The 22,908-nt window shown below is 42.6% G+C and overlaps 1 protein-coding gene across 3 annotated transcripts in view; it reads left to right on the top strand.

The window, feature by feature from the left end:
- The first annotated feature begins 5,241 nt into the window (after positions 1-5,241).
- Positions 5,242-22,908, top strand: part of LOC144681540 (caM kinase-like vesicle-associated protein) — a 151,702-nt gene continuing 134,035 nt past the window's right edge. For 2 of the 3 annotated variants that reach the window (XM_078543195.1, XM_078543193.1), the window contains exon 1: positions 5,242-5,723. The gene's annotated coding sequence lies outside the window, so the exon portion shown is untranslated. Of the gene's footprint in view, positions 5,724-6,458; positions 6,495-22,908 lie in introns of those variants that run through there. The other variant, XM_078543196.1, reaches the window with a different exon arrangement.

Genomic DNA, 22,908 nt, shown 5'->3' with positions numbered 1-22,908 from the left:
TTTATAGGCATCTAGGGATATGAATTGAAGAAAAATTTATTTTCAATATTTTTATATTTCCTTTGTGGAAAACAATAATCACAAATGAATGTTCTTTGTACTGTTTGGAAAAAGATGAGAATTTTGAATGGCTGCTAACCCCAAGTCATGAATTATTGGAGCAAAAACAGAAAATGCTGGAAAAACTCAGCAGGTCTAACAGCATCTGTAGAGAGAAAAACAGAGTTAACGTTTCAAGTCCATATGACTCTTCTTCAGAGCTCTGAGGAAGAGTCATACGGACTCGAAACGTTAACTCTGCTTTTCTCTCCACGGATGCTGTTAGACCTGCTGAGTTTTTCCATTGTTTTCTATTTTTGTTTCAGATTTCCAGCATCCGCAGTATTTTGTTTTTATCTATATGAATTATTGGAGTGTTAGCTTCAACAAGCTGATGAAAAATTGGGACCTTTCACCTTCATACAATGTATTTTGTAATATGTGCCCTGCACTCGATATACCTGCTGCAAAAGAATAGGTTTGTAATCCTCTGGGGACTGTTATGTGATGAGGTAATTCTGCAATGATTCAATCCTCATAGCCAACTAGCCCCAGATCACACAAAGCCAATAATGTATTAGTGCCCTGGATATGCAGCCCTATGGAAACGGGTTTATGTCCATAGTTTTCCTAATTGGTGACTTCCTACTTGTAGTGGATTGGTTTGAATGAAGGAAATCAGGATACATAATCTCAGAGGAACATAACAGGCCCAATTTTACCTCTATGCAAGTGAGTATATTTTGAGTGGGTTAAAATCAGGTTCCACGTTTCCAGAGTGTGATAAAAAAAAATCTCAACTGCTCATGAAACAGGTGGATGAAAGAAAAACTTGCATTTATATAGTGCCTTTCACAGCCGTGGGATGTCCCAATGACCTTTACACCCAATGAAGTACTTCTGAAGTTGTTGCTGTTATAATGCAGGGAAACGCTGCGTCCAATGTATACACAGCAAGGGTTAATGGCCAGTTAATCTGTTTTGTTATTGATGGCGGTTGAGGGATAAATATTTGCCAGTACATGAGGAGAACTGCCCTGCTTTTCTTCAAATAGTGCCATGGGATCAATTATGTCCACCTGAGAAGGCTATGGGCAAATGAAAGTTGGCACCTCCAAAGGTGCAGCATTCCTTCGGTACTGCACTAAATCGTCAGCCTGGATGATATACTCAAATCTTTAGAGTATAGCACAATCTCTGACTGAGAGACCAAGAGAACTGAGGGAGATAAATGGAAGCACTTAAGTGCTGAAAGCTCTGCCACTAAGAGAGAAAAGAAAGAAGATATATTTGCATTTATATAGAGCCTTCCACAACCTCAGGATGGCCCAAAGCACTTTACAGCCAATGAAGTGCTTTTTGAAGTGTCACAGTTAAAATGTAGGAAACACGACAGCTAATTTACACACAGAGCAAACTCCCACAAACAGCATTCTGATAATGACCAAATAATTTATTTTTGTGACATTGATTGAGGGATTGAGGGACACCAGGGATAACATGCAAACTGTTCTTTGAAATAGCGTCACGGGATCTTTTACATTTATCTGAGAGAGCAGCCAAAGGCCCAGGTTAGTGTTTCGTTTAAAAGGCAGCACCCCCTCAGACTCCATTGGAGCATCAATCCCTGGAGTGGGACCTGAACACACAGCCTTCTAACTCAGAGGCAAAAGTGCTACCAACTGAGCTCTGGCTGACACTGGGGACCTGTGGGAGGACAGAAATATGGAAGATACTTATTTTCAGATAAGATTAACACATCACATAGGATGGGGGGAGGCGGTGAGATAGTGGTATTGTCACTGGACTAGTATTCCAGAGACCCAGGGTAATGCTCTGAGGACCCAGGTTTGAATCCCACCACAGCAGATGGTGAAATTTGAATTCAATAAAAATCTTGGATTAAAAGTCTGATGACAACCACGAAACCATTGCCATAAACATCCATCTGGTTCACTATTCTCCTTTAGGGAAGGAAATCTGCTGTCCTTCCCTGGTCTGGCCTACATGTGACTCCAGACCCACAGCAACATGGTTGACTCTTAAAATAGCCTCTGAACAAGGGCAATTAGGGGTGGGCAATAAATGCTGGCCCAACCAGCGATGTCCACATCCCATGAATGAATAAAACAAAAATGTGGAACTGAAGTAGGTTGCTGAGTTGAGGGGTTGGGGGCAGTGGAGCAGGGCCATTGAGGGAGTTGTAAAGAAGAATGAGGTTGTCGAAATTGTTAAATGGAATGAGTCAGTGGAGGTTGGTGAGCAGAAGGGTGATGGGGGATTGTGACTTCATACACCAAGGCAGGGGTATATTAGTGGATAGGGGGTTATAGAATGAGTAAATCATTTCCAATGTTGTTTTTAAAAACCTGTATTTTACACATGATCTCACTTTTTACCTTGCTCAGTTATCTGAATCAGGCTCTCATTTAAGTTCTGGTTCAACTACTTCTCCTTTTGGAGAACCTAAACTGTGACCTTAAAGGAGAAGGCCAAGTCAATAGTTAAACACCAAAACCTGATTACCTGTGTGCATTGCCACAGAACATTGTCTCGTAAAATTAAAATAAGTAATCTCTTGCACATGGGAGGTTGAGGAGTGATCTGACCAAGGTGTTTAAAATGTTAAAAGGATTTGATAGTATGGATATTGAGATTTTATCTCCTCTGGTGAAGAATCAAGGACATTATCTTAAAATTCAACATCAACCTTTCAAGAGTGATGTCAGGATGCACTTTTTACACAAAGGGTGTGGATGCTGGGACAATTAAACCTTTCAAGACTGAGATATTTTACTTAAGGGGATCAAGGGGTATGGAACAAAAGCAGTTAAATGGAGTTTAGATACAGGTCAACCATGACCTAACTGAATTATACAATGTGTTAGAACGGAGCTTACTCAGCAATGACCTGCTCACTGATGCTCAGTTTGGACTCCACCAGGAGCACTCAACTCCAGATCTCATTAAAGTCTTAATCTAAACCTGGACAAAGGAGCTGAATTCCAGAGATGAGTGAGAGTGACATCAAGGCAGCATGTGGCCAAGTGCAGCATCAAGGAGCCCCAGAAAAAACTGAAGGCAGTGGAAATTGGTAAAAATTCCCTTCCGGTTAGAGCTATACTGAGCACAAGGGAAGATGGTTGTGGTTGTTGCAGGCCAATCATCTCACCCCCAAAACATTGCTTCAGGTGTTCTTCAGGGTAGTTTCCTAGGCCTAAACATCTTCAGCTGCTTCATCAATGACCTTCCCTCTATCATAAGGTCAGAAGTGGGGAAATTTGCTAATGATTGCAAGGTCTTAAGTACCATTCATGACTCCTCAGATACTGAAGAAGCCTCTGCCTACATGCAGCAAGACCTGGACAACATTCAGGCTTGGGCTGATAAATGACAGGTAACATTAATGCAACGCAATTACCAAGCAGTGACCCTCTCCGACAAGAAAAGTCTAACCACTTCCCCTTGCAATTCAATGGCAACACCGTTCAAACTCGCACAACGTCATCATCCTAGTGGGGAGTTCACCATTCACCAGAAACTTAACTGGGCTATTCAAATGTCAATCATGTTGAACAGCCAACATGCACTGAAGTCAAATTTCCCACTCTTTGGGCTGATGTAATGATTTATGCGGCATCTTATATGTGGATGTTAGATGGATTTTCTCCACCTATAGATGTTTGTGAAGTCTTTTATGTGTGCTATGGGATACTGAAGGAGATAATTATATGGTTTAATCTCCAGTCATGACAGCAGGAGCTCTCTTAATAAAAGGAGTTTTATTGCTGTATGTTATGCTAATGACGAATGACTAAATGTTGACATTGACACCCATGAGAAATAGAAAAGTCTCAGCACACTTGCGTTTTGTGGAAATTAATGATGGGCTACAACAACAACTTGCATTTATATAGCCCCTTTAGCATATTAAAACATCAGGAGAAATTAGGACAGGTAACAAAAAGCTTAGTCGAAGAAGTAGGTTTTAAGGACCTTCTTAAGTGAAGGAACTGTGGTAGACAGATGGACATTCCAGGGCTTAAGGCCCAGGCAGCTGAAGGTATGGCCGCCAATGGTGCAGTGATTAAAATCAGGGATGCTCAAGAGGCCAGAACTGAAGAGGAGTGCAGGGATCTTGAGGACTTATAAGACAGGATGACCTTAGGAGGCTGGATTTTGAGTGCGGGGTTGGCAACCTGTAACCTGGATAAATTCGAGTCCTGACCCCGCACCCACACTATTTTTAAATGTACTTGGCCAGGTCATGAAGGCTGAAAGAGGCAGACAGCGATGTAGGACAAGAAGGATCAGCATTATGCCAGTGTCAGTTGGCACCTCAGATTTGTTTCCAATTGCAGGGACATTTATTTAAGCTCAGCAGTGAACTTGACAGCTGTACACTGACAAGCACAACACTGTTCAGGCATTTCAGAACAGACAGGCTCCTTAATAAGCTCTTTAAGGAAGTGGTGGTGTTACAGTTCACTGAGGGAGTCCAAGTTGCTGTGGCAACATGCACTTTTCACATGCATGTTGCAGTCTGGAGCTATGGATAGTGATGGTAGAGGCTCCATCACATGGCTGACCAGGAATGTCTCCCGTTCTTGCCTTTGGCATGTGTTGGAAGATTTTGCAGTTTGATCCTCAACCTGTTTGGTTGCATTATGAACACACCTTCCTTAGTCGCCAAATCTTGGGGTTGGGACTCAAACCTGGAGCTTCTGGCTCAGAGGCAGGGACACTACCTACTGCACCACAAGGCCTCTTAAGGAGCTTAAGCGGGTGTTGGCGGCAAACATGTTCCCCACTCCCACCTCGCCGGCCCTTCCAAAATTCCAAACTGTCAGGACCCCAAGGCAACCTCCAGGACTGCGACGTTCAAAAACCACCCACACAGGGGTCCTGACCCCCAGGGCCCTTTGGAAACCATGGCCAGGGTACCTCACTCAAATTCAGAAAATGGGAATGCAGGAAACATTGAGAAAGAACTGACCACCTCACTGATAGAGCACAACTTGTGCAATTGATGCAGTAAATGTAATGGAGGTAATTCAATCACAGCTGGCACTCCACAGTTAACATCGCTCTCCTTGCAAATGCACTCAATTAAGGGGAACAATTCACTCGTGCTTGTGTTGAAAATATTCCTCCGTGTGTCCCAGTGTCCTGTACACTGCAGCCCACTGGACTCCCATTTGGCCTGGGTGGATCCCAGGAGTGTGATAAATCCTCCCCCAGTGCTGGGTGTGTGTGTGTGTGATAAATCCTCCCCCTGTTTTATTGCTGCTCTCTCCGTTTCAGTCAGTGTGTAGCTTTGCCTGCGCTCCATCACTCTGACTTGCTCCTGGTATCTCTGAGCAGCAGCTTTTGCCTTGGCTCCCCACCCACCCCCTCCATCCGGCTCGCCCAGCCCGAAATCTCACGCCCAAACTGACTGAAACCCGTCCAGCAACTGATCTGCCCGAGCGGCACATGTGGCTCCGTGAAGAGACTGGTGTCCATGGAAGTGGTTCATTTGGAGCTTGTCACTTCTCAACAGCCCAAGGCAGAGAACTCGCCAAAAGAGGGCTCCAATCCCTTTGATCTCTTCTTATAAGTAACGCGATCTTGGGACACGTCTTTTAACCGGACAGGTGCTGCAGGATTTAGACAACACATTCACCAGCAAAGACGAGGACAAAGTAAGTATTGTAATCTCCCAGTGTCTAGTTAGCATCTCAGATGTGTGAGGTGGAGGTGTTGAGTGAATGATCACAGGTTAAGCCAGCGAGCCAAAAACCCATTTGATGTGTTTCAGTTGAATTTGCTTGTGTATTTTTTTAATATATATATATACATTGGGGGGGGGTCAATTTCTGAAATTGACTGAGCAACATTGTCCAGGCTCTCCCGTACCGCTGAGTGCTCCAGTTCAGCTTTCTCCCCTGTGTTTGTGTGTGTGTGTGTGTGTGTGGGGAGGGGGTCTGGGGTAACCTCCACCCTGGATTATCAAACACTTAAGACTTTTCTTTTTTGGGGGGGGGGTGGGGGGAGCAAAGTTGCGTTGTCGAAGAATGAGAAGAACCTTGTCAGTCTTTTTGGAAAGGTGCGTTAGGTATTGGGAAGGACTAATTTCGCCAGGAAAATCCTCACCGGTGGTCTGATCAGAATTTGAGTTATTGCTTTTAGGGCTGTGTGTGAATTCAGGATTAAGGCAAAATGACACGGTGGGCTTTACTTTCACAATAATATAACGGATGGAAGCAGATCTGGGAAAAAATGAAGAACTTCCACTGATGCCAACCTAGTTTTAATTCAGAGCTGGGGTTTGAATCTGCTATATATATATATATATATATAGTGTGTGCATGTATGAAACTTGATTATACAGCACCCCCGTCTGCTTGAAATGCTTAGTGTCAGCATTTCCGTGGAAATCACTGTCGGAGGGTAAAATAAAATGTTTGTACTCAGTGAGTTTTTGCCTTTATACATTGTGTGTGTGTGTGTGTGTTTGGGTGGAGGGGTGAGGTGCTGGATTTTGGAAGCAGTATTGCTCTCCCCTCCCTGGACCTTACTGTAACATTTTTTTTCCCCGGTCAAAATCACTGTTCTCAAGCTTGGCGCTTTTAATCCCTTGTCGTTTCCCCCCAATCATTTAATTTGGAAAGATAGAGCGTGCATTAAAAACGGAGCTTAATTCTTCACTATTACATAATACTGCGGAGATTTGGACGTGTGGGACCAGAATTCGCCCCCTCTCAAAATTTGGACAGAAATGTGACATCGGGGACACAAAAGGACGCTGGATACTCTCACTTCGTCCCTTTCACTAGTTCTGAGGATAAAGTGTGGGGTGGAGGGTTGCTGGTGGAATTGTTCATTTATTTTTTGCCCGTGTGTTGTTTTTGTTTTTTAATGACTTCAAACGTTTCTGCTGTTGGAGATGCACTTTATAATTCACACTCAGTTTACAGTGCAGTCTCCTGATTGCACAAGTTAAATGTCCAGCCAACATCACTAAGACTAATATTTTAATTCACTAAGACTTCCCTGGCAGTTTGTCACTAGCATGAATGTTCCAGTGTTTACAGATGCAGGACACTGTATTCTCTCGGGATGACCCATTCCAGTCCACATTAGCTTTTGCATTTAGTTATTTTTTTTATATATAAATAACAAACAACCTGTGTTACAAAAAAATGACTTCATCCGACCCGGTCGAATGATTGTGGCTCGTCTCTCAGTCTTCTGTCACATTTTGAGACTTAAAAGTCTTTCCTTTCCCGTCTCGATATCCCGCTGACCGCAGCTTCTAATAGATCATAAAATGACTCCTGTGCCATAGCTTACAACCCATTCAAATCACCCTGGACACGGAGGGGGTGGGGAGAGAAATATTTTAATTCCATCCACCTTTAAACACACAGGGACTGTTTTGGAGAATGTAATATTTGTGTTTTGAACCCCTGCATTAAAAAAAAACTAAATATTTTACGTCTGGTACAAGTTATTCTAGGGGCAATGATTCTGGTGGTGAAATCAATCTAATTTTGGTCCACCAAAAATGAAGGATTTATTGACACAAGTGGCAGAAAATACACTGAAGACAAAATGTTTTGCCTGCGGCTTTATCCGGATATTCTACTGTGAAGGCTGGTCTGAGAAACAAGGTGGAGGAGATATATTATGGAATGGGCAAATTTTCCCCCAATTCTCCAGTAGAGATCATTCAGGATCCATACTTGTGTAGAGAGAAGTTTATGGCAGGCTTGAATTAGACGTTTCCCTGGGCTTTAAGTGTGGCTTTCATCAACCACCACCCCCCACCCCCCTCCCCTACTCAATAAATTAACAGCCATGGAATAATTCCCCTTTTGGTGATATAATTCTCTTCAGTTCATTGCTGGAAGTCATACATATTTTAATTCCAGTGGTGGTTGGAATTGTTATGTGCACTGTGTAAAACTGTAATGTAAACCCAACGCTTGAGGTTTTAAAATTGGATTGTCTACAAATATCCCTTCCATCTTTTTTTTTTGTTCTTAGCCAATGCAAAGCATCACTTTGAAAGATTCTTCAGTGTTTCTTTACTTGCAAGTCATGTAAACTCCTGCTTTTATGCTTCAGGCTAGAGCGCAAGGTGCTGATATGATCAATGGTCCATATATATTCTTGTTTCAAAGCAGGAAATTTAGCTGTTCCTGGTAATTTTTAATAATTATTTTAAAGATTCCTGGTTGTGACCTCCATTCTTCATTATACGCTTGCCAACTGTGGTTAAGATTCATGAACCATGTCGGTCAACATCACAGCATTTTACCTCAGAAACCTTAGATCAATTTCTAACTACACTATAGTACATATATTTAAACAAGGTGATGTCTAAAAATGGTATTTTTATCTGTAGGAATGTATTGTGTTTTGTAAATTCTTTCCATCCTTCTCTTGGTGACATCTTTCTAGGCTGCGCTGTTTCCCTAAGTTTTTCCAATATTAGTTTAGTCAGTGTTACAATCTAACAGAATCTCAGCCTGAGTCTCCCCACTTAGACTCAGTGGCAGCAAATATTCTATCCAATGCCTCTGTGCTCAAGCTTGCGCTGAAGACTGCTGCAGTATACGTGCTAATTGTATTTAGTTGGCTTCTTTTGGCAGTAATAGGTTAGGAGATCATTATTTCACATGGCCTACATAGCAATCAAGACTTCTGAGACTGGGTGGCCCATTTAAGTGAACAATTAGCAAATTAGCAATTTCAGAGACAAGGAAAAGGTTATTAATTTGGTCTTTAAGTGCATGTTGTGGGCATGGAATGCCCACTCGTCATATTTCTGAAAATTAACTTTCGATGTGTGATGCTAAACCCTTCAGTAGAAGTAATGCCTCAGCTCACAAACATTTTTTTTTTAAATGGAATGACCAATTGATAGAATGTCTCTGATTCTAATTACATAATAATGATCTCTTGGGCTGATCGAGGCATTGAGGGTAAAAGGAGTCAGATTCTTGATTTAGCGCAGCGGTGAATATGAGATACAAGGATAAGCACAGAGCAGGATGAGCATGGCAACTGTTGAAAGGGTCTTGTCCAAAGATGCATTCAGACAGGATTTAATTGGGAACGTCTAGATGGGACTAAGTAGCCTTTATCTGTATCTCTAAATGAACAATTATTTCAAAAGGACTTAAAGTGTTAACTAACCTAACTTCCAGAGGTGTAAATAGAAAACATTGTGGGTCTCAAGTGGGTATGATTTTTAAGGGAATGGGGAAATTTGAACAATGTGGGTACAGATTATATTTAATATTGCTTTCCTATTGTCTCCTTCAATTTTGCCAGCTCTAGAATGGAGGAAGAGAGAGGAAAATCATAATAAGCAGGAACTAGCAGGAAGAGAATTTCCCTCTTGTCTAATGGTGTTCTGCTTCCTCAGAGGAGAGAAATAAATGTTTGAAGATGAACAATCTATAAATAAAAAGGCTGGTATTTTTTCTGCTCAGGCGTGTACAGATTTTCAAAGACAATGATGTTTACAAGAGAGCTAAGCACATTTGGTTCCTATAACAACAACTTGCATTTAAATAATGGAACATCACAGGATGTTTCATAGAGGCGTTACAGAACAAAATATGACAGCAACCCACGTAAGGAGATGTGTAGACAGATGACCAAAAGCTTGGTCAAAGAGCCAAGCTACAACTGCTTATTGTGTGAAGGTTTACCGGTGGCAAAGTCAATAGGGGGCTGGTGAATGAATTTGGAAAGCGTAAACGAGTTGATAGCACCATAAGCGGGCACCAGTGTAATATTTTGTACTTATTTTGGGTGGGGGAATCCTTTTATGGGATGCCCATGCAGCAGATTGAACTGTGTAAGAACTGACAGCGATGTGAGAGGTCTGAGACAACTGTCCTACCTTTTTCACTCCTCCTAACTGGGCAACACTGAGGACGGGTCTGTCAATACTTTCCCCAACATCATACCCAGCTGGAGTTTAGAACTCCACTGTGTAGGTGACTGAAAACACAAACTCCCATCTGCAAAATGATTGCCTATGTGATAGGTTTTAATAGCAAACCGGCATTCTTTTTTTTAAAAACTATCAACCAAATATTATTCCGCCCATTTTGACCCACCACCCAGTGCCAATGTGCGAGTGGGGCAATGAGTTTGTGCCCAAGCCTCTGCGCACTTGTTCCTGATTTTCCCTGTCGCCTGTTGGGGAGAGCTGGGCAAATGATAGGCCTTTCTGCTGGAACAGGACAGCAACATCGGAGAGGGGAGAGACAGCGCCTGAGAAACGGTGTCATTGTGTCGTGTTATGAGTGCATTTAATTGCCGAGGTTGAGATAGGGCGACGGAGAAGGAGATGTAAAGAGGTCAAGCAAAATGCGGAATGTAGTGGAGAAGAATTGTAAGTTCTTTCCTTGTGATTCAAAAATAACTGTAACAACAGATATTGCATTGAGGGTATCATTGTCAATACTGCACTGATCAAAATGAAAACTCAAGGAAGGGTATAGTTTTTTTAAAATTGTACTAGAACGTTAATGAAAAGGAAGATGAGCACTTACAGAGCATACTATCATATTGTTCAGAAAAATTTAAGAATGCTCGATGCACAATGATTTGCTTCTTAAATGTGCTGACTTTCACTTGGAGGTAAACACAGCAACTATTACATGCACACAGCCGTACAAATTGTAATGAGCTGACTGACGGGTTAATCTCTTTTTGGTGACATAGATTACAAATCAGATTCCTGTTGGGGATCAGCAATGCCTTGTGCATTTGTGTGGCATGAATTTTACTTATCACTTATCATTCCCAAGCCTGAAATTTGTCCAGGTCTTGCTGCATAAAGTCTTGCTGCATGGAGACACACACTGCTTTATTATCTGAGGAGTTGCGAATGGTACTGAACATCAGCTAACATCCCCACTTCTGACCTTATGATGGAGGGACGGTCATTGATGAAGTAGGTGGAGAAGGTTGAACCTAGGATACTGACCTGAGGAACTTCTGTGTGATCTCCTGGGACTGAGATGATTGACTTTCAACAGCAACAATCTTCTTCTTTTGTGTTTGGTATGATTCCAGCCAGTGGAGATTTTTTTCCCCTAATTCTCATTGACTTCAGTTTTGCTAGGGCTCACTGATGCCACACTTGGTCAAATGCTGCCTTGATATCAAGGGCAGTCACTCTCACCTCACCTCTAGAATTCACATTTTTTTGTCCATGTTTGGACAAAGGCTGCAACAAGTTCTGGAGTCAAGTGGCCCTGGCGGAACCCAAGCTGAACATCAGTGAGCAGGTTATCGGTGATTAAGCACTGTCAATGACACTTTCCATCACTTTGCTGATAATCGAGAGATGGGGCAGTAATTGGCTTGATCGGATTTGACCTGCTTTTTGTGGATGGGACATATCTGGGCAATTTTCCACATGGTTGTGTAGAAGACAGTGTTGAAGTTGTGTTGGAACAGCCTGACTCAAGATGCAGCTACGCTCAGGAGCAAATTCTTCATTACTACAGCTGTGCTGTTATCTTTGGCCTGAGGCCTTTGCTGTTTGCAGTGCCTTCAGTCATTTATCACGTTGAATGAATCAGATTGTGTGAAGATTGGTCTCTGTGTTTCTGGGCACCTCAGGGGGAGGCTGAGTTGGATCACCGACTAGGCACTTCTACCTGAAGGAGGTTGCAAATGCTTCAGCTTTGTCTTTTGCACAGGTGTGCTGTGCTCTGCTATCATCAAGGTTGGGAATATTGTGGAGCCTCCTCCAGTGAGTTATTTAGTTGTCCCATTGCCACTCATGACTGGATGTGAAGGACTGCAGATCTTTTGCAGATCTGATCTGTTGGTTCTGGGATCGCTTAGCTTTGTCTATAGCATACTATTTCCAGTGTTTAGCATATATGTAGTCCGGTGCTGTGGCTTCACCAGGTTGGCACCTCATTTTTAGGAACACCTGGAGCTGTCCCTGGCATCCTGTCTTCTACTCCTCATTGAACCAGGTCTGGCCCTCTGGTTTGATGGCAATAGCAGAGTGAGGGATTTGCCAGTTCTTGAGGTTACAGCGTCTGGTGGAATACAATTCTGCTGCTGATGGCCCACAGTGCCTCATGGGTGCTCAGTTTTGAGTTGCCAAATCTGTCCTGAATCTATCCCATTGAGCACAGCTAGTGCCACACAAGTGACAGTGGGTGCCCTCAGTATGAAGACAAAGCTTTGCCACCACAAGGATGGTGTGGTGGTCACTCCTATCAATACTCTCATGGATAGATTATCTGTGACAGGTAGATTGGGGAGGATGAGGTTGAGTAGATTTTTTTCTCCATGTTGGTTCTCTCACCGCCTGCTGCCAGCCCAGTCTAACATATATGTCTCCAGGATTCAGCCAGTTCGGCCAGTAGTAGTACTACCGAGCCACTCTTGGTGATGGACATTATAGCCCCCCATCCAGAGTACATTCTGTGCCCTTGCCACCTTCAGTGCTTCCTCCAAATGGTGTTCAACATGCAGAAGTACTGGTTCATCAGCTGAAGGAAGATGATAGGTGATAATCAGTAAGGGCTTTCCTTGCCCATGCTTGACCTGATGCCATGAGGGTCCAGAGTCAATGTTGGGGACTCGGTGACTGTACAGACCACTGTGCCATCAGCTCTGGTGGATCTGTCTTGCCGGTGGGACAGGACATAGCCAGGAATGGTGAGGAAGGAATTTGGGTTTTGCCTGATGGGTATAATTTTGTGAGTATGACCATGTCAGGCTGTTGCTTGACATGTCTGTGAGACAGCTCTTCCAACTTTGGCACAAGTCCCCCAATGTTGGTGAGGACAACTTTGTAGGACTGGCTGGGCTGAGTGTGCCTTTGTTGTGTCCGAACCTAGATTGATGATGGGTGGCCCAGCTTGTTTTATTCTTATGAGAAGTTTTCGTAGCAGTTTGATACAATTGCATAGTTTTCCAAGCCATTTCAAAGGGAAATTACTGTGGGTCTGGTGTCATATGGAGGCAAGACCAGATAAGGACACCAGATTTCCTGCCGTGAGGGACATTAGTGAACCAGGCAGGTTTTATGACAACCAATAGTTCCATGGTTGCCATTACTGATTACTTCTTATTCCAAATTTATTTATTTAACCATTCTAACATCAATGTTAAATCATGTTGTTGACACGGTTAGAGGGAACTTTATTCTTGCATCTAAACCTTATGAGATTGTGCACCAAGTGTTAGAAGCTGAGTGCAGAAGCATTGCATTGACTGACACTAGGATGATCCATTCACTGGTATTGACAATCCTCACATGATGAGAACAAAAGTAATGCTTTCTTTAACAAAACATAAAACATCCATTGACATGTCAGACTGTTGTTTTGGGATTATTTCTTGAAGTAGAGTTGTGAGGGGTCTTTGTCAAATAAAATGTAACACACAATTTGGCTTATGGAAAGTGACACAATATAAATAGCAGAGAACATTTATATCCTGCACAAAATGGTTGCCAGATATGCTTATATAACAACTGTCACTAATTTTCAAATTAATTCATTGTGTGTGAAAATTGAAATATGTTGGTAAGTTTCAACATGAATGCAAGCCTTTATTAATTTATTTTCTTTTTATATAATGCGTTTCTTTTCTATTTTAAAGGATTTTACTTCTAAATAGATCAAATTAGAAAATGTTGAGCTACACTTCAGCCCTCCACTGCATTCCAGAATATAACTGTTGCGATAAACCCTTTACAGAGTCATGATATCTCCATGGCAACCTTCTTAGGTAGTGAGAGGACATTGAAGGTTTAATGTGAGAGTCTGACTCTTTCCAGAACAGGAAGATCTGCATTTCAGTCAGAAGTCTGGCCTTATTTAGCTATTCTCAGCCAGGGCAACCATAATGGGCACTGAAATTGGCCTCAATGCTCTCTGGCTAAGGTGGGGCTTTTAGGCAGGGCTCCTGCTCCTAATTGCTGTCCAGTTGGAAGACATGCTTGTCTGAGAGTATCATGAGAAGACATGATTAGACTGAGTGGTGACGGCTTCTGCGGTGGAATAGCTTCCCAACACACGCTACCTTGTTTCACACTTGAAGGATGGCCACTTTCATGAAGTGCTGTCCAACGGGAACCAGCCAGCCTTGAGGAACCAGGAGAGAGAAAACTTCAATTCCCACCCGAGAAACCAACACTGTTTTCTTGCAGACATTAAATCTCTCAACCAAGACTTGTTTTCACACTCGTGCCTTACCACATCTCAGAACCAACTCAAAGCACTTCGCATACAAGGAGCCATGCACAGCAATTGTTGTTATATAAGGTAATGTAGCAGTAATTTATCAAATAGCATGATTCCCAAAACAGCAGTGAGATGTGTGAGTGAATCAGCTGTTGGTGGTGTTAGCTGAGGAGACACTGTTGGGCAGAGCAGGCAAGAATAATGGTTTTGTGGAACTATCTGTTAGGTGTAACATTATGAGGTGGAATCAGAGATCTTTGTCAGAAGTATTCTTTGAAAATTGTAATCTTGTTTTTATAGCTATCCTGGGATGCCTGTTGAGATTATAAAGTGGGACAGAGAAGTAAATTAACTTCAGTGAATGCGCAGCTGAGTGGGTGCTGGGCATAATGCTGTATGTGTACTTCCATTCACAAATGTGAAGATCTTTCGACGTACCACATTCCCTGCTTTATACAGAATGAAGGAGGAAAACTTACCCAAATGATGATATCTTATTTCTCGGTTCCTTTGTTAAATTGAGCAAAATTCCAGTGAAATATTTTAATATTCAGCCTGCGAAACTGCAGTTGTCAAACGTGTAGTGCCTAAACAGAACTTCAAGCATATCATTTGTTTTAATAATGACAGGGAATACATCTGCATATACTGGAGCTCCTGTTTCTAATTCCTTGGTTTACAACAATAAAGCACCAATACATCTGGTACCATGTCAAACCCAGCTGGATGACTAGAGCCTGAATCGCATCTGCTGTTTACAGAAAACACTTTGCATTTTATTATCTGTGTACCTCTTTATAGCTTAATATTCCATGGCATAGGCTGTGAAGTTCTGATAATCAGATCAAAGACTGAAAATGCAAAGAAGACTTAAACTTTGTTGCAGGGATTTTGTTAAGAGCTAACCTTCAACCCCTCCAAGACTTCTTCATCAATTCTTGTGCAGCACCTCCTACTGGGCATCATAAATTATTGATTTCTTTAGACATCAATATAATGAACTTCTACTTTATTGTGTTGTTGACTGTTGCCTTCTACATATAAAATACTCAATAGTTTGATCTTTTTCTTAAATACTGGTGCCATGTGAGTTTCTAAAAATGTTGATGCTGTGTAAAATGTGCCATCACTGATTGAAAATGAACTGGAAAGAGTATTGAGGCCCATCTTCACCAAAACTGAGTGGATTATGTGGGATTGTAATCCAATGTTTCAACTCGCAGTATAAGTTAAGCTTCAGAGTCCTGCCTCCCCTGGCAGCGAGATATGTAGCTTAAAATGATCAACAACATTCTTTGAGCTTGTCTTCACAAAGGACATAGGAATTGTTTGACAAAAATAGCCAAGGCCCATCGAGTTCGCCTTCCACCATCCTGGTTCCTGGCAGTCACATGATACAATGAGAATGGAGTTGTTGATTAAGCACAGCAATAAATCTCCATCAGTCAGACTATGACAAGCCCAGGAATTGCATGAGGAAAACTCCAGTGTTGGAAAGCTTTGGAAACCATGGGTTGAAAAATACTAATCTACATGGCCCCTGCACCACCACACACCACCCCTCCAGCCCTCAACCAACTAGAAAGTCAGTGGGAGAACCCAACTAGGTGAAGAACTGCTGCCCCACAGTCATTGTCCATTAGTTGGTTGGAGGCGAGATTTCTGCCCTCAGGGACAGGAAAGCCCTCCTCAGAGAGCTGCCAGCCAATTAGAGGCCGGCAGTTCTCTCCAGTACCAGTAGCACCAGCGGGAGTGGTTGGCACTACCGTTTGTGCACCCGGCCAATGAGGAGCTAAGTTGTGATGGATTGGAACTTTGGGAGTTTGGGGGTCGGCAAAGGGGTTGGGGCCAGGGTTTGAGAGGCCGTAAGGGAAGGGGAATCTCAGGGAGTTACACCTTGGAGGTGTCCTCCGGTGGGCCCAGGGTGACAGTTAAACAGGGGCCCCCTCCACGCAAAAAAACCTGCCAGGCTGGCTGCTTAGTGTGGGCTTCACCCAGCACCAGTTTAATCCCCTTAATTTCCCACTTAAGGGCTTCAATTGGCCCACTGGCAGGTGGGCTGCCCAATGCCAACCCTAATGCTGATAAAATTGTGGTGGAGCCTGAGGCAGGCAGGTAGACAGCAGACAGGTCGCCCACTGGATTTAACAAGCACCCCACCCCCCCCCCGCCCCCCTCACCTTCAAACCTGCCAGTGGGGGAGTCGCAAATCCAGCCCCATAGGTCAAAAGCTACCTTTATCTTCCCAAACACACTACACTTACCATATGCCATGTCTCTAAATTACTCGGATATTGTATCCCAAGCTGTTATTTTCTGAAAAAAGGCTTGGAGCAAGCATTAATCATCCAATTATAAAATATGAACTGGACAGATTTCAGTGAATTACTCACTGAATGGAAACCTCTGACCTGAACCTACTTAGTCTAGAGGAGTTCAGTTTCTAGTTTTTACTATAAGGGACTTGGATATCTCCAGTGTACAAGGAAAAACTTGTCAGTGATGAATAGGGCTGGCTAACTGCACTGACAAGTAAATCATTTAGCATGTTCCGCCTAGCACTGTAAATTCTGTAACATGCAACCACTATCTCTTTGATTCATTCACAGGATGTGGACATCACTGGCAGAACCAGCATTTATGGCCCTTGAAAAGCCAGTGGTGAGCTACCTTCTTGAATACAATGAGTGACCTGCTAGGTCTTTTCAGAGGGCAGTTTAGAATCAACCACATTGCTGTGGTCTGGAGTCATATGTAACCAGACCAGGTAAGGATTGCAGATTTCCTTCCCTAAAAGACTTTAGTGAACCAGATGGGTTTTTAACACCAATCTGGCAGTTTCGTGGTCACCATTAATGATTTTAATTAATTGAATTTACATTGTCAGCTGCCATGATGGGATTTGAGTTCATATCTCACTAGTCTCAGAGACTAGGAATCCTGTGGCGAGTAACTCATCTCCTGACTCCCCAAAGCCTGCCCACCATCTACAAGGCACAAGTCAGGACAAATAATCACCACTTGTCTGCATGGGTGCAGCTCCAACAACACTCGAGAAGCTTGACACCATCCAGGAGAAAGCAGCCCGTGTGATTGGCACTCCATCCACAAACATTCACTTCCTCCAGCACCATTGTAGCAGCAGTGTGTACCATCTACAAAATGCACTGCACGAGCCCACCAAGGCTCCTTCGGCAGCACCTTCCAAACCCATGACCACTACCATCTAGAAGGACAAGGGCAGCAGATACATGGGAACACCACCACCTGGAAGCTCCCCTCCAAGCCACTCACCATCCTGACTTGGAAATATATCACTGTTCCTTCACTGTCGCTGGGTCAAAATTCTGGAACTCCCTCCTTAACAACACTGCGGGTGTACCTACGCCAAATGGACTGCAGCGGTTCAAGAAAGGAGCTCACCACCAGCTTCTCAAGCGCCATAAGAGATGGGCAATAAATGCTGGCCTAGCCAGCGACACCAGCATCCCATGAATGAATAAAAAAAAGTCTAGACCTCTGGATTACTCATCCAGTAATATAACATTGTGCTAGAGGAAGAAGCAGAAAGTATCTCAATGGTTCATCATGTATATAGGATTTACATTTCTTTATAATCTGCTGCAGACTTGCAAGACTCTTTAATCTCTTACAGAGCTGCTCCAAATTTATTGCAGAGTCTCGTGAGGGACTATAGCTTCAGAACATCAAACACATGGGAAAAAAGCCTCAATTTCTCCATTCCCAGTTTTACTCCTGAGGAAGAGAATCAGAATTTTTGTCCGGTAACACAGGAATCAGTTATCATGTTGCAGAAGAAGTTGAATGTTGTTGAAGTGAAGAACCTCCACACTGTCTACATCTTACTCAGCATCTAGATACAAGGCCACACCTGAAACAAATAAAGTTGGGTGACATAAAAAAGGCCACATCAAGAACGAACTTGCATTTATATAGCATCACTCACTACTTCAGGACAGCCCAAAATGCTTTACAGCCAATTAAGTACTTTGTGAGCTGTAGTCATTGGTGTAATGTAGGAAAATGTGATAACCAGTTTGCATACAGCAAGCTCCCACAAACCAAAATGTGATCATGACCAGGTAATCTAATTTTTTATGTGTTGGTTTAGAGATAATATTGAACAGGACACCAGGGAGAACTGCCTTGCTTTTCTTCCCATAGTACAATAGGATCTTTTATTTCATTCTTTTACAGGATTTGGCCGCCATTAGCATTTATTGCCCATCCCTAATATCCTGAGAGGGCAGATGAGGCCTTGGTTTTATATCTCACCTGAAAAACAGCACCTTAAATGAAGCAACACTACTAAACCAGAACGTCAGTGTGGATTCTGTGCTCAGGTCTATGGAATGGGACTTGAATCCAAAACCAGACTCAAGAGTAAGGCTGGCACATTCCAGATAGTAATGCACAAAACCAATTCATTGCTGTAATCATATTCAGCGAGCAACAGTAATGTGGGTCGAGCTCTTTAATGCTGCTCTCGTGGCTTGACATCCTTTGATCTCCTGATTAGAGGAAGCATTTAATGCTTAATTACTTTTCCATAGTGGTTGGACCTGTGTGTCCATTACACAAAAAGCATTCCAACTTAGCAGCATTTTAGCATAACTTGCAGGGACCTGGGCAGCACAGTTGGTTGCATAAAGTGCTTTCACTTCTGAGTCCATCCTTCAGTCCAATCGGATTGTGAAGAAGGGACACAGTTCTCCCCTCTGAGAGAATTGTATTTTGCATATTTCAACCTGGTTTCAAGAAGGTGCAATGCAGCCTAAGATTTAGGACTAAATTGACTCACCAAGCGTAGAAATCTGTTGCAGGAAATTAAAGAAAAGAGAGGGATGCATTGTTGGGTTAGTAGGCTAGGAACCTTAGTGAAATGTTCAAGGAGTTTAATTTTACACCTAAACTTGATATAGGAGTGGTAATTCTGTTACTGTTACTGGGTATAGAAAGATGGGAGAATGGTTTGTTCTGAAGTGCTTATGTTGATTTACTTTATATCAATAACAAACTCTACAATCCAGCACTGAATACCTTCTCATTGTAGCCAAACTATTGTCTCGCTAACCTTTTGTAGAGCTATTCTTACTGAAGCGATGTAATACTATTACTCATATCAGCACTTAACTGGCTAACTGTCAGGTACAGAACAAGACAAGAATGATAATATGTGTATGAATTCTTTGTGGAGATCTGTGACAGATCTCGGGGGAATACGATTGACTACAGATCTATTCCTTTTTAAATGATTGCAGCAAGCTGTCATTATTAAAGCCTCGTAAAAATCAGTAGGTGGTGTAATATTGTGATAAGCAATAAGTCTGTTCCATTAATCTTCAAGACTTTGAGCTGAATGTGCTCTAAAATTGAAATATAAGCCCTGTCTTAACCATTTCGTTGACAGACTGTAGGCTGATGCTGGCCAGGAGTTGCACAAGAGCCGTGAAAAATCAAATATGATTTGAGCACTCTGTGAAAGGGCTCAAATTTGATATTCACTAGACAGACAATATTCTAGCCAGAAAAAAAAAACATTGAATAATCTGGTTATATTTGGCTATGATTATGACACTATTAGCTTTACTCAGTGGTAGCACTTGAGCACTATGCAAGGAGGCAATGACTCAAGTCCCACTCGAAGACTTGAGCACACAATCTAAGTTGGCACGAGAGTGCAGTATGGGGTGCATGCTGCCAGATGTTCTCTTCCAGATGGGATATTAAACCAAGACTCTCTCTGCCTATTCAGGTTCTTATGATCCTTGACCAGACCCTCAAGGTTTTGGTAAGATCCAGTTGGGGACCAATAATGTTTTGTTTAAAGTAGACAAGGTTTGCGATTTAAGACACTTTCTGCAAGAATAAAGCTTCAAGATTTCACAGGCTTTGAACAAACAACAATAATCCTTACTATACAAGGTCAGAAAGATAAAACAATTTACAATATCTATCTTGAACTCTAACATTCAGGGTTAACATGAGGTACATGTGAACTAACAAGCAAACTGTGACCAAACGCACCACACTACACATTAAATGGCAAATGCGATTAAGACAGAGGGCACAGATTTCCCAACAACCCACCAGATGTCAGTAAACACTGTGAGTTAACCAATCTCACCGAAACTCTGTCTCTCTGGTCTATTGGGAATTCTCTCCAAAAGTCACTCCAGCTCGGACGGCCTCACCGCTGGCCCACTTCACAGGGTTTCAGTCTCGTCTCCTGAGATTCTGTTCCCCCTCGATTCCCAAGTGTGCACTCGGATACCAACTCACAAGCACAACTTCAGCTCTCCAGCTGCACTGAGCAGGACACCACTGCTCCAAAGCATTTCGCCTCAGCAGCCCACAGCACAGAGTCACCAACCTTCTTGGATCTCCAGGGCTTCTCCTGAGACCACTTTGATCACCTGGGTTTCTCCTAAGCCTGCTTCAATTGCCAAGTCCTCTCCTGAGCCCTCTTCACAAAAAATCTGCTAACCGCAGCCCTTTTCCGATTTGGAGCCTTTTTCCCTGTTCCTCTCTCTTTAACTGAACTAGAAACTCTTCCTGCCCCTATCCCCTGTCTGGGACTCCCCTTTTGAAACCTCTCCCTGTCCCTTTTCCCTTTGGGACCTCTCCCTGTCACCTGCCTGGGACACTTGTTTCCAATAGCGCTCTGCTCCTGGTCACATGACCCAGGTTTTCCCGCCATTTTTCTTCCAGTGCACAGGTGCACTGAACCAGTCCTTGGCCCAAAGAACTTAAAGATGCAAATCTGCACATGTGCATCCCATTTTCAGCCAGCACCTGCGCAGAAACTCCAAGGTCTGTCAGGATTTGGAGCTCCCAATCTCTGCAGCTGCCCCTAAGGTAAGCTGGACATAACATAATAAAGGATCTCATGATGCTATTCAAAAAAGAGCAAGGAAGTTCTTCCATTGCTCTGCACCACCTGACAAGTATTTGTTCCCTTAACTCTTTTGAGTTATCAACAGTCACAGATTGCAACTCATTCGAGTACAATCACAGTTCTTGGTTTCCGGGAGTGGGATATGAACCCACAACCCTCTGATTCAAAGGCGAGGGTGCTATGAACTGAGCCACAGCAAGTTCCCTTCCACTTGATTTACTCCTGATAGCCTGTTGACGAAGGAAGAAACCAGAGCCAGTCTCTACTTGAAATAGATTTATTCACAGAGTGAAACATTACAGGTATATATCTCCGAATCTACTCTACTCCAATGTTAGTAAGTGTCTCTTTATATGTGCGCAGGCAACCATCCAATCAATGCCTTCCAGCTGTATTGATTTAACCTCAATTGATACAATTAACACCATTAATAGCTTGTTTTTGTCCTAAACCCACCATTATAATGGCCCATTCTCCAATCATTATAAAAGAAATCTGAAATGAAAGCAGAAAATGGCAGAAATATACAGCAGGTCAGTTGGCATTTGTGGAGAAACAGAACAGATTCTGAAGTTCAGGTGCGACCAGAAAGGTAGACAACTGAAACGTCATAATAAAGCTGTTCTTTCTCATGATAGGTACCCCCCTATAATAATAATAATTCCTCTTCCTTCCATTCCTCAGGATATATTGAAAATGCTCAGCCATCTCATTAAACGTTATACCTATCTAACTATCCTCAATGTGTATTGTCCAGTACTCAATAGCTGGGAGGCACTTTCATCATTGGACTGTGCTGAGTTACAATGTAAGCTCATTTAGCCCATCTCTGCTAAACATCAAGTTTGATATCAAATGGGTTACTGGTGGTTTTAATCATTTACAATCCAGGAGTAACACGGTCAGTGTTGACTTCCAGTCACAATGGTTATCAGTATACCTGTTAATATTGCCAGTTTAATCAGGACATTCTGAAGTTAAACTGCACCTGAGAAAAGTGGCATAGTGCATGAGAGGGTCTCAAATGAGCAAAATAGGCTGAATTTTTTTTTCATATAATAGATGATCAAAATACCAGCTTTTCAACATAACGTAGCTAGAAAGGTTTGATTATCACCACATCTAATTTATGTTTGTTAACGGTATCCCTTATTGGCACTCATACATGGAAATGTTTGCAGGGCTAAAGGGGAATTGCAAGGGTTGCGGGACTAATTGGATAGTTCATCCTGTGATGAAAGATTCGATAATTCAAAGTAGTGTCAAGATTGAGAACTGCCCATGCAGACTACACATTATCAAGAAGTTGTTTTGTTATCGGGAGGCTTTCAGTTTGTAACTCCACCAGAGACAGTTTTACAAAACTGGACACAGTCAGTAAATGTGGATTTTGCCTTTCATTTTAATTCTCCGCTCTACTCCCCAGTCTGATCTCTCTGTCCTCAGCCTCCCGCAGTGTTGAAGTGAAGCTGAATGTAAACTTGAGAAACAGCGCCTCACCTTTCAATTAGTCACTGTACAGACTTCTGGGCTCAACGTTGAGTTCAATAATTTCAGAACGTAATCTCTGCCCACATTTTGTTTCCTTTTTTTTTGCAGGTTTCAGTTTTAGTTTTGTTTTCTCCCTCATTTTTACTTTTAGATGACAGCTATTCAAGATCCAGCCATTCACACCACCACTCGTCATATCTTTTCTTTCTTTACTTGTCCCATTACCACTCC

The sequence above is a fragment of the Cetorhinus maximus genome, chromosome 6 (assembly GCF_964194155.1).
Source record: "Cetorhinus maximus chromosome 6, sCetMax3.hap1.1, whole genome shotgun sequence".
In the NCBI taxonomy this organism is placed as follows: domain Eukaryota; kingdom Metazoa; phylum Chordata; class Chondrichthyes; order Lamniformes; family Cetorhinidae; genus Cetorhinus; species Cetorhinus maximus.
Note: the sequence above shows the minus strand (reverse complement) of the source record. Positions and strands in the feature narration are given on the sequence as shown.